We start from the raw sequence: 14358 nt of genomic DNA on the forward strand, positions 1-14358 counted from the left end.
TGAATCTTGGGTTTGCACAGTTAATTGAATCAAAACGTTCTGAACTGCATGGGCATGAGAAAGAAAAAGCATTAATGATGGCATGTGCTCCCATAATTCATTCTTATGAATCATGCTGATTCCTCTGTATATAAGGCGAAGATGAAAGTGTTTTGTTAAAATTTGTTCATATATCATTCCTGTTATGTGGGCAGAGAAAAATGTAGTATCAGAAAAACTGATCTTCCAACTCTCAAAAATTGCATTTTTAGATAGAACTGAAATAAAAGCATCATATCTCTTAGGGTCTACAGCCTCTCCTTTTGACAATCTGAGACTTTAGTTTCCATTAGAAATTTTTAAATGCCTCTTCAGTCTGCCTTTTAAAATAACTGCTTAAAATTCAAACCTGACAAAGGGAATGCTTTGATGCTCATCAAATGTTATGTTTTGCTTCTAGAAATGTCCAGCAAAAGGTTAGGCTATGGAAGCATGGTCCGCAATACAGCATTCAGAGTTAGGGCTTTTAGGCAAAACTTAGAACTGCAACTAAGTCATTTGATGGATTAGTGATTGAATGGACAACGGGGTGATAACGGTAGGCAAGCAGGATATGGCTAGAGCAGGTAGGTCACTGACTGCCTGTCTTGGTGATTATATCTTGTCCCTGACCCCTCTTGTGTATCCTCCCCCACTCCTGACACTTTCTGGCTTGCATGATCTGAGCAGCTTTCATTCATCACACCCTTCTGCCATGATGTTCTGCCTCATTTTATGCCCAGAACAATGGAGTCACAGCTGACCCTGGATTAAAACACTGAAATCATGAACCAAAATAAACTTTTCCTACTGTACTTTGTATTGGTTACAGTGATGAAAAGCTTCTTAACACATTAAGACAGGAAGTTCCCAAAAGTTACTTTGAACAATGAAGCCATGAGCATTTGGGGCATATTTGCATATATGTATGTGAATACAGAACATAGAACCAGTCAACAGAGAGTTCAGTTTAGAAGATAGTATCAATATGTAAAAAAAAAAATTAATAATAATTAGAATAAAAAGGGTTAATTTTCAGGAAATAAAGTGTGATATGTCAATGTGAATTGGAGTAATTTGCTTGAAAGGGTAGAGTTTGGATAGATATGTTGATTTGTTCCTAATGATCAGAGAAACAAATATATAATAGCAAATATTAAAAAAATAAAGAAATGGGTATTTGTTTAGACCCTGTTTCTCAGATGTACAAGTAGTTCCTTGAAGAAAAAGAAAGTGGCTAATTTGCCTTCATAACATAATGTCACATGAAATAATTACAGAGAGTGTCAGAAAAGGAAGAGATTGAAAGGAAGTAAAAATTTGAAAGGCTGCATTGGAAAAAGGTAAGAACCTAAACAAATAGCAATATCCACTATTATATGCAAATGAGACTTCCGTGTGTGGCCACTCCACAATTCAGTAGTTAGCAGACAGGTAAGTTGCTTGGAGTATTAGAGTGAGGTGATAGAATTCTGATAAAAGTCCTAGGAGAGAAAGAAAAAAGAGGAGTGATGAAGATTGTGACCAAAGAGAAAGCTGGCCATTAAAATCTCACATGGAAAAATTTGAAATCTTTTAAAACAGTGTCGCTAATGTTTTAAACCATATGAAATGCTTTTAATTCTCTAATACTAAGTCAACTATACACGGAATTGATTCCATGATAGAATTTTTGAGGAAAAAAAACAGAGAAAGGTACTGATCACTGTGTACAATTTGTTGACAACAAGAAAGAGAATATATGTAAGATATGAAGGAGATTAAAATTCAAAAAAAGGACTGTTTGTAATTAATTGAGACACTTTCATGGGATAATATTTCAGAGATTGTAAGTCATTCTGATGATCCTTTATTAGCAATTCCAAAGTTGAAGGTCTTATGAGAAGAGGAATGATACTTTCAAAGCATCACTTGAAGAGTAAGTATGTATTAGAAGATTTAATGTTATTTTAAAATAACCATATTTCACTGCATAATTGTTGCAGATTTTAAGTCTATTTTATTTTAGTTTGCTTAAAAGTTGAATGTAAACATTGTGTGAAGCATTTAAAAATTGCACTGATATTATTTAAAAATAATTTATTAGTAAACAGTATGATGCAAGATTAGGATGCTTGGAATACTTGTGAATATATGTTAATGTGCTGGCAGTGATTATGTTGTGAAATATGGTATTGGCTGAAACTCTTCATAAATTCTTTGCACAACAGCACCAAATTTTTCTTCTAATAACAATTGAGTTTATTAATTTTTAGCCATATTTTCTTATTTTTGTTTTGAGTGTTAAGGTAACATACTTTTCATATTTCAGTCTCTGTCCTATAGAACAATATACAATAAACCTAATCCCTTTATTCCCCTCAAAAATAGAATTTGTTTAAACATAAAAAGTTATGCACTAAGGGCTGCCTTGCTTTTCTTGCTCAGAATAAAAAAACAATGGCTTTCTTTATATTTTATTTGAGGGATGTTTTGTTTAGCCTCCTTGCCATCCAGATCATTTGTTTTCTAGATATCTAGTTTTTCCATATCTCTATATCACTTCTCCTATGTGGTACTCAGAGTTTAATAATATATCAGAATAATCTGATCAGGGGAGAGATAGAAAATGAATGTTTGAGACATGGCATAAAGAAATAATTCAATGTGATGAGGTTTAAGGAGAAAGCTTTGAGAAAGGACTAAGATTCAAGAAATTATTGTAAGAAGTAAATAAAAATTGAAACATTGTATATAAAGTGTGCTGATTTAATTCTCTAAGATCCTTAAAAATGATACAACTCTCTAATTTATAACTTAATTTTTGTGTTGACATTAGTAAGCTCAATATTTTTAAAAATAAAATCTATTCAAAAAAACTAAGTAAATCAGGCTAGGGATATAGCTTAGCTGGTAGAGTGTTAGCCTTGCATGCACAAGGCCCTGGGTTCAATCCCCAGCACCAAGCCCTGTCTCTCTCTCTCTCTCTCTCTCTCTCTCTCTCTCTCACACACACACACACACACACACATACACACACACACACACACACACAAACAAACAAACAAAAAACAAGTCAATTATATCTAGTTACTAATGTATCATGCAAGTGCAAACTATTTGTAATGTTTGATCAATTAGGAGGAAGCAAAATTACCTATTCGGGATATCTTTCAAAATGTGGAAAAATAGTTTATTATGGCGGGAGTGGACAACATGTTTCAATCCATGGTTTGGTGCTCTTATAACCTAATGAAATAAAAGTCCTAAGTCTTATTTAGTCTAAAAAAAAATCAGTGCTATATTTGTTAATGGGGAAATTTGTACCAGAAAAAATACATTCAAATTTGGAAAGCATATGTAATATTACAAAGAAAAAAATGAAGGACTTTTTCAATATAAAGTCAACTTAAATGAAGAAAAATGTTTGATTATAAATGAAGAACACTAGGTTTTGTCTCATTCCATGTTTCGCACACATTTATTAAAAATAATCAATTATTAACAGTTAAAAATTTATGAGCTAACTTCATATCAGAAATTGATTTAATGACTTTATAGACAGTAACTCAGATATGTTATGCTTCTGTGAAGCAATAAAGAATTTGATATTTAGTATAATATGGTAAGCTATTTACCCTTATTTTAAATATACAAACACTGCACCAAAAAACTTGCTATCATAACACATTTTACCAAAAATATTATGTTAGTTACTGTTGCAACATTAAAATTTCATCTAATAGTTCTAGTTATAAGACATAGGCTTCTCTTGAAAGCTTCAGATGTATAAAATGGTTGGGTTTTGACATTTAAAGCATAATGGGTCAAAAAGACACAGCATCCAAACCAAGACAATGGTCAGAGGGGACGAATGAAATTCAATATGCAGCCGTGTCAGAAATGTCAGAGAAGAAGTCCGGCTAAGTGTTGTGAAATACATTACAGATTAAGAACAGAAAGAGGGAGATGGGTCATTGGAATTAGCAAAAAGAAAGCCATTTGAGGTCTCTGAAGGATCTGTTTCAGAAGAACGATGGGCCTCAAATTTAGACAACAGGAGCCTAAAATGTGATCTGGGTTTATGGGGGTTAAAAGACTAATGGAAACATAATGAAAGAGAAAAATTGCATAATACATGAAATTGCCAACAGAGTCATGTAATGATGAAGCCTATGAATATCTAAATATAAACAAGGAAGTAGGACTTAGCAGAAAAGAGGTGGTAGATGATTGGAGACCCCAAAATAGTTAAGGGATCAATCCAATCTATTAATGGTTACGAACAGAAAGAATCAAGTGTTTGGGTAACAAACAACATTAATGATGCTAAACCTGAACAAAAAAATAAGTCTCCAAATAAATGTCTGCAAGGTTTTTGCTTAGAGATCTGTGGTTTGTCAATTAGGACAGGTGGCTAATGCACACTGCCATTGACCTCTGTCAATTAATTTCACTTGCTCTTGAGGTCATTTAAAATTCCTCTGTGATGAACCACATTCCCAATGCACTGAACATTCTCCAGTGATTACATGCTTTAAAAAAAAAAAAGTTGTTCATGGTTTCTCTCCTTTTCAGAATTTGGTTTTCACTCTTTCGATTGAAAATATTAAAATATTTTCAACACTCCTTTCCATCTATCCTGCAAAGCATAAATATAATTCTCGAATGTGGTCCTACAATCTCTAAGGAATAAGTTGCAATAAGCTGGGTACAACTTCATCAATTATTCTGTAAAATCTTGCAAGAGACAGATCTACCCCCATTCCAGCCTCACCACACCACTCTCCAATTGGCTTGCCAGTGACAAGAAACAGAATGCTTTGATGGGCTGGAGCTTCCATCTGTCATTATTTTCTATTTCATGCATCTTTTGAAAATGTATTAAGTAATGACACACTTTTTGAAAACTTTCTTATTCTAATAAGTTACATGTTCCCTCCTCTGTGCCACATTAGTGCAATGAGCACACTTCTATTGCTGCATTTTTAATTCATATAACAATAATTATGACTTTGTGACACATATTTCTTTCCTCTGACAAAATAAGGCATGTGTTGAAGGATCATAAGTTTGCAGATTGACATTGCTTGAATGGACAAAATTTAGAAAGGTAGAAAAAAAACATGAAGAGGAAAGGAAAGTAAAAAGGAAGGGAGGGAGGGAGGGTAGTGATAATGATGATAACTTAAAGCAACCAAAAATCTAGAGATTTATTAATTCACATGAAGCAGAAACTGTATTTTATGCCATACCAGAGAATTTCTGAGGAAATTTGCTTCCTTTGGAAAATATAAAGGGTCACATTCCACACTCTGTTGTCCACTCCAGCTTGCCCTTTCTATCATTATATAGATGTTATTCTCCTATTTTTCTGAGATCATAGACATATAAAGATGGACACTAGGATTAGTTAAGCCTTAAATTTCCAATTTAGGATTAATTTTATAACCACTTCTATGGACAAACCTTCTTCCCTCACTTCTAAATTGCTAAAGCCATAAAGTTTAGGAATCTAATGTTACAATAACCACAATCTTCCCACACCCTAAAAATACCCACCATCTCTAACCCAAAAAATAAATGTATGGTTTTATGTGTGGCAAGCTTTAAATGTGAGACTTATATCCTGAAATAATGCATGCTTATTTTTAAGAAAATAAGAAATATATGCAAATAAGAGTTTAAAAAATAGTGTTTTGTCAGCTTTTTTATTGCTGCCACCAAAAGACCTGAAAAGAACTATTACTGGGGAAAAAGTTCATTTGGGACTCATGGTTTCAAAAGTCTCAGTCCATTGATGGTTAGCTCCATTTCTGGGGGTTGCAAATGAGTCAGTGCATCATGGCAGAAGGGTATGGCAGAGAAAAGCAGACAAGAACTTCTCAGCACAGAATCAGAAATAGACTAAGCTCAGCTCACAAAATATATACCCTAAAGCTATACCCACAAGGCCCACCTCCTCAAGCCACAACCCACCTGCCTATAGTCACAACTCAGTTAATTCCTATCAGGGGATTAATTCACTGATTGGGTTAAGGGTCTCATAACTCAATCATTTCACCCCTAAACCCTCTTGCATTGTCTTGTACATGAGTTTTGGGGGACATCTCACATCTAAGCCATAGCAAAGATTTATCATAAAAACTTTATGGAGATATATTTCCTAATCATAATAACAATAATAATATTACAAACAGCAATAAACTCAACATATGCAAAACATAACATTTCATGATTAAAACTGTTCAGATAAATTATCAGTACTGAATAGTTTATATGTAAAAGTCCTTCTCTAAAGAATTTATATATGTTGTGTCTTTTAATCGTCACAGTAACTTATGAGGAAATATTTTAATCTTTTATTCAAAGATGAGGAAATTGAGCTTCAAGAGGTCAAGGATGTGTATTTAGTATTAAGTAAGTAAAGATAGGATTCAAATTTAAATCCATCTGAGTCAATGTGTGGGTGCTCAATACACATTCTATAAGGCCAAGGCAAAGGCTTTTCAGAACATTAGAAATGTGATTTAGTGCAGAAATATTTAAACTGTTCATTTTTATAAATCTAATTCATGAAATGATTATACAGCAGAGCTACTGTAATGCTTGTTTTGAAAAGAGATTCCATCCTAACACGATTGACATATTAGAGAACAATTTGAGCATAACGGAAATTTCACGTTTACTTATGTGCAGTTCCATCCATGAGAAACATAAGGTTAAAACTAAAAACTGCTCCCAGTTCCCTCGTAGAAAAATTCAGAAAACACACACCTCAGCATCTACCAGCTACCTCTGTTCACCCTGTGTATTATGAGCCACACTGATCCATATCTGGTGTTACAAATTTCCATTTGATTTTTAAAAATCTTCCTCTACTGAATCATAACAACGCATAAATGTTTTTATAAAACTTCCAATTTCTCTATCGCCTTATCTTGTAGCTACTAACTCCAGCAGCCACCAAAGGGTAGAGCGAAAGTGCCCCTCCAGAAGATCCACCAGAATTAACTAGGTTCCTTCAGAATTAACTGATAAAGATTTAAAATGATATTTATTTATGTGGATATTTGTGGGAAATTAAGAAATTATCAGATAAATAAAAATCAACTTTAACCACTTAAGGATCAAGAAGTACTTTCAGTAGCAGTCTTGCAAGTGAAAGGAAAGGACACTAGACAAAAACTTGAAGACATGTGAATAAACAGAAATTTCATAAGGGAGAAAATATAAGCAATGATAAGAATCAAACATTATTATAAAAAATGATTTTTACTTCATTTTTTTTTCTTTTTCCGTGATTTAAGACACTGATATATTCAAAAAGCTACCTTTGGCCTAAAATCTAGTATTACTATAATTTGAGTTTGTAACCTTACATTTTTTTTCTGTGTAACTGAAGAGACTAATGAATTCAAAAGAATTGAGATTTTGAGCCGTATGTGGTGGAGCACATCTGTGATTCCAGAGGCTCGGGAGGCTGAGGCAGGAGGAGCAGGAGTTCAAAGTCAGCCTCAGCAAAAGCAAGGCACTAAGAAACTCAGTGAGAACCATTCTCTAAATAAAATACAAAATACAGCTGAGGATGTTACTCAGTGGTTGAGTGCCCCTGAGTTCAATCCCCAGTACATACCCTGTAAAAAAAAAAAAGAATTGATTTTTTGTTTGGGTCATACAATTTATAAAGATGTACTTTTGTGACATTAACAACTAAAAGGATAGGAACTGAACCTTTTAATATTTTCTCTTTCTTCTGTATATTGGATATCTACATAACAATGTGTCTTGGCGTTGGTCTACTGTGATTTTGTGTGCTCGGTGTCCTGTATGCATCTACAATTTGTATATCTGTTTCCTTTTTTATTTCTGGAAAGTTTTCTGTAATTATTTCATTCAGCAAGTTACTCATTCTCTTGGCATGAATCTCTGTGCCTTCCTCTATCCCGATGACTCCTAAGTTTGGTTTTTTTAAGTTATCCCAAATCTCTTGGATGTTTTTCTCGTGATTTTTTACCAGCCTATCTGAGTTGGCTAGACTCTTTTCAAGATGATATATTTTGTCTTCATTATCTGACGTTCTGGCTTCTACTTGCTCCACTCTTTTAGTGATACTCTCGATTGAGTTTTGAATTTGGTTTATCGTTTCCTTCATTTCTAGAATTATTGTTTGATTTTTTTTATAATCTCTATCTCCTGATAAAGATGCTTAACTTCTTCTTTTATCTGTTTATGTAATTCATTTTCAATGTGATCTTTAAGGTTCCTTTCCATCTGTCTAAGGTGTTCCTTGAGTTCTTTGTATGGCCATTTTTCTGATGACTCCAGGTCCTCCTGAATATTTAGGCTGTCTTTCATTGTTTGTACTCCTTTTCTTCCTTGCTTTTTTATCCTCATGATACTTCTTGTTCTGTTTGACTGCTGAGTTACTATTTACTCTTATAAATTTATTTGATGCTTGGGAGGAGAGGTATTAGAAGGGAAGGGAAGAAGTCACTAAAGAGAGTGAGTGTAGGCAGGTAGAATTCAAGAAAGGGGGAATAAGAAAATTGAAAAGAAATGAAAAGACAAAAGAAAAAAAAGTGAAAAGAAAGAAAGAAAAAACGAAAAAATAAAAATTAAAAAAAATTATAATGATAATAAACAAATGGAAATTAAAGTTTAAAAAATAATAGTAATAATAATAGAATAAAAATAATTAAAAAAAATTGAAACCATTAATAAGAAAGTTGAAGAACAACAACAACATCAACAACAAAAAGTGAAAATAAAATTTTAAAAAAACTACCAATAATAATCATTAAAAAAATAATAATAATAAATGCAGTCATAGAGCTCAATTAACTTCTCTTCCAGTAGGTGGGAACTGGGCCAGGCTTCTCTTCTTGACGGGTGGGAACCAATCACTGTGCCTCAGCTCTTCTTCCCAGACTGTGTGGGTCTCCAATCCTGACTGCCTAGGGCCTTCTCTTGTGGTTCCTCAAGCCAGGCCCCGCTCACCTGTGACGCTCACCACAATACTGGCTACACGCCGGGTCTGCTGCTCCTGGGAGCCCTGTTTCCATGGATGCCTGGGCCCACCCTTTCTGTTTGCCTCCCTCAGACCCTAAGTTTGTAGGGTTTGGGGCTGAGGACCCCCAGCGAATTTGCCCTCAGGTAGCAACTCCCCTGGTAGCTGGTGCAAGGGACCTCTGTTGTCAGCAGAGGGATACCCTGGGTCTGACTATCATGCTCAGTTGGCTTTTACCTCTGTGAGTTCAGGTGGGCCGACTAGTTATTTCAGCGGGATCATTAGTGCTGAGACACGAGAAGCAGGCGAACCAGAACTAGAATGCAGCCCAATCCGGGCTCGGTGTGTTCTGACAGGGGCAGACTGTTCGCCCGGGATCCCCTTCAGCTCAACAGTGCCTAGTGGTCCTGAGCGAACAGTATTTTGACAGTTTACTTCTCCCTATGCTCGCGCAGCTGAAGGGGTTAGAGACTTGATCTCTTCGCGTCCGCCGCCATGTTGGATCACTTAGATTTTAAATTGTCACTCATCTTATCAGCTGTTCCATTTAACTCGGCAGCTCACTCGCTCGGTGAAGAGTCTGCTTTATGGTGCTCCACGGGAAGCGGCGGCGGTGGCGGCCCAGCTGTGGCCTTTGGGACCCCCGGGGAGGGGGTGCGGGCTGGGGGAGGGGAGGCAGCGCCTCGGGGCTGCGTGGGCCGGGTACTGGACATGCGGGAGAGCAGGCGGGGTGGGGGAAAGAAATTGAGATCTAGATTTAGGGACTGAGCGTGGGAGGAGAGACGGCGGGGGAGAAGCAAAGCGGAAAGGCGGAGAGGAGAAGGATAAGGGGCCGAGGGAGCCGGGCAGCTCAGGGGCTGCAGCCTTACTGCTCGCGCTGAAGTCATGATGGACTCACTCCACCTTGGCTGGAGTTGTGGCGGATTCACTCCACCTAGGCCCCTTTCTTGACACGGTGCTGAGTCTTTGTCGATAGATCTCCTTTAATGATCTTTACTTCATCTTTTAAGACGCGGCAACATATGCTGCGGGCGCGGCGGCGCGGAGCACGGAGCGGCTTACTCACTTCCCGCCGCCATCTTCCCATGATTGGAACTGAACCTTAAAGAAGGAGAGTTTGTACGTGTGAAGTTAAATTGGTGCAAACAAGATTTTCAGTGTCACAACTTAAAGATGTTAAAAGTAATCCCTGCAGTAACTTCAAAGAAAATAAAAATAAAATGCACAATAAACTATAAAAGGTAAATTTAAACATTTTACTACAAAAATAAACTCAAAAGGAGACATACAGAAAATGAAGAAGCCAAAAGGTAGAAAAAGCATGTAGAAAACAAGTAATAAAATGGCAGAATTAAGTCCTTCTTTACCAGTTATTACTTTAAATGTAACTAATAATGTAAATGGATTGAACTTGCCAATCAAAGGGAGATATTGAAAGAACTGATAAAAATATATGATCTATATGCTGGTTTTAGATACTCTGGATACGAAGACAAAAATAGATTAAAATTAAAAGAAATAAAATATACATTCCATATAAATTATAACTAAAAGCAAACAGAAGCTTTAAGAGCATTAGATAAGATTGACTTTTAATTAAAAAAAAATTCCAGGACACAAAATTGGCATTCCATATTAATAACATTTCCATACAGCAAGAAAGTTTAACAACAATAAATATTTATGAGGCTAGTAAACCATCAAAAGATGTGAAACAAAAACTAACAGAAATAAAGGCAGAAATAAAAGATTATGATAATAGCTTGTGGTTTCAATACCATTCTCTTCATTATGGGTAGACTAAGATGTAAAAGATAAATAAGGAAATGGAGGACTTAACACAATAATCCATCTACATCTAAGAGACATGTACAAAACACACTACTCAACATCAACAGCTTAACCAATCTTCTCAAGTGCACATGAGAAAATTTCCAAGAATAACACATATTAGGACAAATTAAGTCTCAATAGATGTATATGTATGGATAGATAGATAGATAGATACATAGATATCATATCAGGTATCTTTTTGGCCATAAAAAAGTGAAGTTAGAAACCAATAACAGTACAAAAAAGAAAAGAAAAGAAAAGAAAATTACCAGAATTGTGGAAAGTCAATAGCCTGCACTTAACCAATAGGTCAAAGGAGAAGTCACAAAGGGCTTTGAAAACACCTGGAAGCAACATACTAATACATAAAGGACATGGTGAAAGCAATGCTTGGAGGGAAATTTAAGTTATAAATGCTTACATTAAAATCAAGAAATATTTGAAATCAGCAATCTAACTTTACAACTCAAAAACTAAAAAAATAATAAAAACCCAAAACCCAAATTGGAAGATGGAAAGAAATAATAAAGATAAGAGCAGAGGTAAATAAAATAGAGGATGGAAAATTAATAGAGAAAAGAAATTATATAAAATTGGTGTTTTGAAAAGATCGATAACATTGACAAACTTTTAATTAGATGGACTAAGAAAAAAGAGAAACCAAAAATTGTTAAAATGAAAAGTTAAACTGAGTATTATCACCTCTTTTACATAAATAAAATGAATTATGAGAGATTTCTATTAATAATTGTATGCCAACCACTTGGATAAGGTAGAAAATATGTAATCAATTCCTAAAAACAAAATCTACTAAGACAAAATCACAAATATATAGAAAATCTTAATCAACCTATAAATAGTAAAGACACTGAATGAGTAACCAAAATTTTCAAAAAAGAAAAGTCTTAAACCCGAGATCTTCAAGGATGGGTTCTGCAAAACACTCATGAAAGAATTAACACAAATACTTCTCAAACTTTTCCAAAAAATGAAAGAGATAATTACCATTCTTTGTTTAATACTAGTATTGTTCTGATGTCAATGCCAGACAAAAACAATACAAGAAAAATATTTTACATCCAAATATTCTCTATAAATTTTGAATAAAAATTTCTCAAATAAAATACTTGCAAACAAAATTTGGAACCTATATTAAAAGATTCAAACTAAAAATATTCTTCTCAGCAAAAGAAATAATCATTGAGGTGAATAGAGAGCCTATCGAATGGGAGCAAATCTTTACCACAAGTACATCAGATAGAGCACTAATCTCTCGGATATATAAAGCACTCAAAAGCATATATATATATATATATATATATATATATATATATATATATATATCCCAATCAATAAATGGGCCAAGGAACTGAACAGACACTTCTCAGAAGATGATATACAATAAATCAATGACATATTAAAAAATGTTCAACATCTTTAGCAATTAGAGAAATTCAAATCAAAACTACTCTATGATTTCATCTCACTCCAGTCAGAATGGCAGCTATCAAGAATACAAACAACAATAAGTATTGGAGAGGATGTGGGGGAAAAGGCACACTGATACATTACTGGTGGGACTATAAATTGGTGCAACCACTCTGAAAAGCAGGATAGAGATCCTTGGAAAACTTGGAATGGAATCACCATTTTATCCAGCTATTCCACTCCTCAGTTTATACCCAAAGGACTTAAAAACAGCATACTACAGGGACACAACCACATCAATTAAACATAAGTAAATAGTGGAACCAACCCAGTTGCCCATTACTCAATTTAAAAAAAAAAAAGAATAAAATCTTGGCATTTACAGATAAATGGATTGAGTTGGAGAATATAATGCTAAGTGAAGCAAGCCAATCCCCCCCAAACCAAAGGCTGAATATTTTTTTTTTTTGATATGAAGATGCTGACTCATAATGGTGATGGGAGGGAGCATGGGAGAAATGGAGGAACTTTAGATACGGCAAAGGGGAGAGAGAGGACGGGAAGGGGCAAGGGGGTATGGATTTTGGTGGAATGAGTTAGACATTATTACCTTAAGTACATGTATGAAGACCAGAATGGTGTGAAAAATACTTTGTGTACAATCAGTGACTTGAAAAATTGTGCTCTATAAGTATATTATGAAATGAATTGCATTTGGCCATCATGTATAGCAAATTAGAATAAATAAATAATTTAATTTTAAAAAATATTATATACCATAACCAAGTGGAATTTATTCCTAGAATGCAAGAATGGTTCAACATTTGAAAATAAATCAGTGTAAGATTCTATAGTAACAGAGTGAATGAAAAATATGATCATTATAATTAATAGAGGGAAAGCATTTCTCTAATAATTTAAAAATAAGAACACCAAGCTAGGAATGGAAGAAAATTGCCTCAACACAAATTAGTTTACATATAATACACAGACACACATATTATATCTAATGGAGAAATCTGAACACTTCCATTGTGTGATCAGGATCAAGCAAAGATAACTTCTTCTGGAGCTTCTCTTCAATATATTACTAGAAAGTCTAGCCAGGGCAATTAGGCAAGGGACATAAATAAAAGGTATCCAAACTAGACGGGAAAAGTAAAATTATCTCTGTAGAATTCATGATCTTATATGTAGAAACCCTAAAGAGAACTAAAAAAAATGTTATCACAATTAGTACACAACTTTAATAAATTAGTCAGATACAAAGTCAATGTACAAAAATCAGTTGCATTTCTCCACACTAAAATATGAATAATCTGAAAATGAATTTACATTAACAACAGTATCAGGAAAAAAACTATTAATTCAACTTCATCAAAGAAGTGAAAGACTTTAACAATGAAATATACAATGATCACTGAAAGAAATGAAATAAGATGTAAAAAAATGAAACACAGCCCATACTTAAGGACTAGAAGGCTATATTTATCAAAACTGTCCTTAAAGTTGAAGGAAAGGTGAAGGTGGCACAGTTAAACAATGTTAAGGGAGTCCAAAGCATGAGAACTACCTTACCAGAAATGATAACATGAGTCCTTCAAGTTGCAAAGAGAAGACTCTGAACAGTTACATGAAAGCTTATAAAAGCTGCTAGGAAAGGTAAGTATTCAGGCAAACACAGAAGAGTATAATAATCTAAAGATGGTACATCAGTCACTTATAATTTTAAAGTACAAAGTAAAAGTTAAAAGTATGAAAAATAGCTATACTTGTAAATATGTTATAGATACATATAATAGGTAAATATGTAATTTGTGAACTCATTAATATAAAGAACATAGGGGAAAGAGGTAAAAGTGTCATGTTTTGTGTATCATTAGAGCCAAATCTCATTAACTTAAAATAGACTTGAATAACTATGTTTCATATATTCCTTGTGATAGCCACAGAGGGAATTACTATAATAGATACAGAAAAAATATAAGGAAAAGAACCAAAGCACTTCACTACAAATTACCAGGAAAACATAAAGAAGGCAGTGAGCAAGCCAAAGGGGACAAAAATCCTAGAAAAGAGGAAAATGGTAA

The sequence above is a fragment of the Spermophilus citellus genome, assembly GCF_964194105.1.
Source record: "Spermophilus citellus genome assembly, chromosome: 4".
Classification (NCBI taxonomy): Eukaryota; Metazoa; Chordata; class Mammalia; order Rodentia; family Sciuridae; genus Spermophilus; species Spermophilus citellus.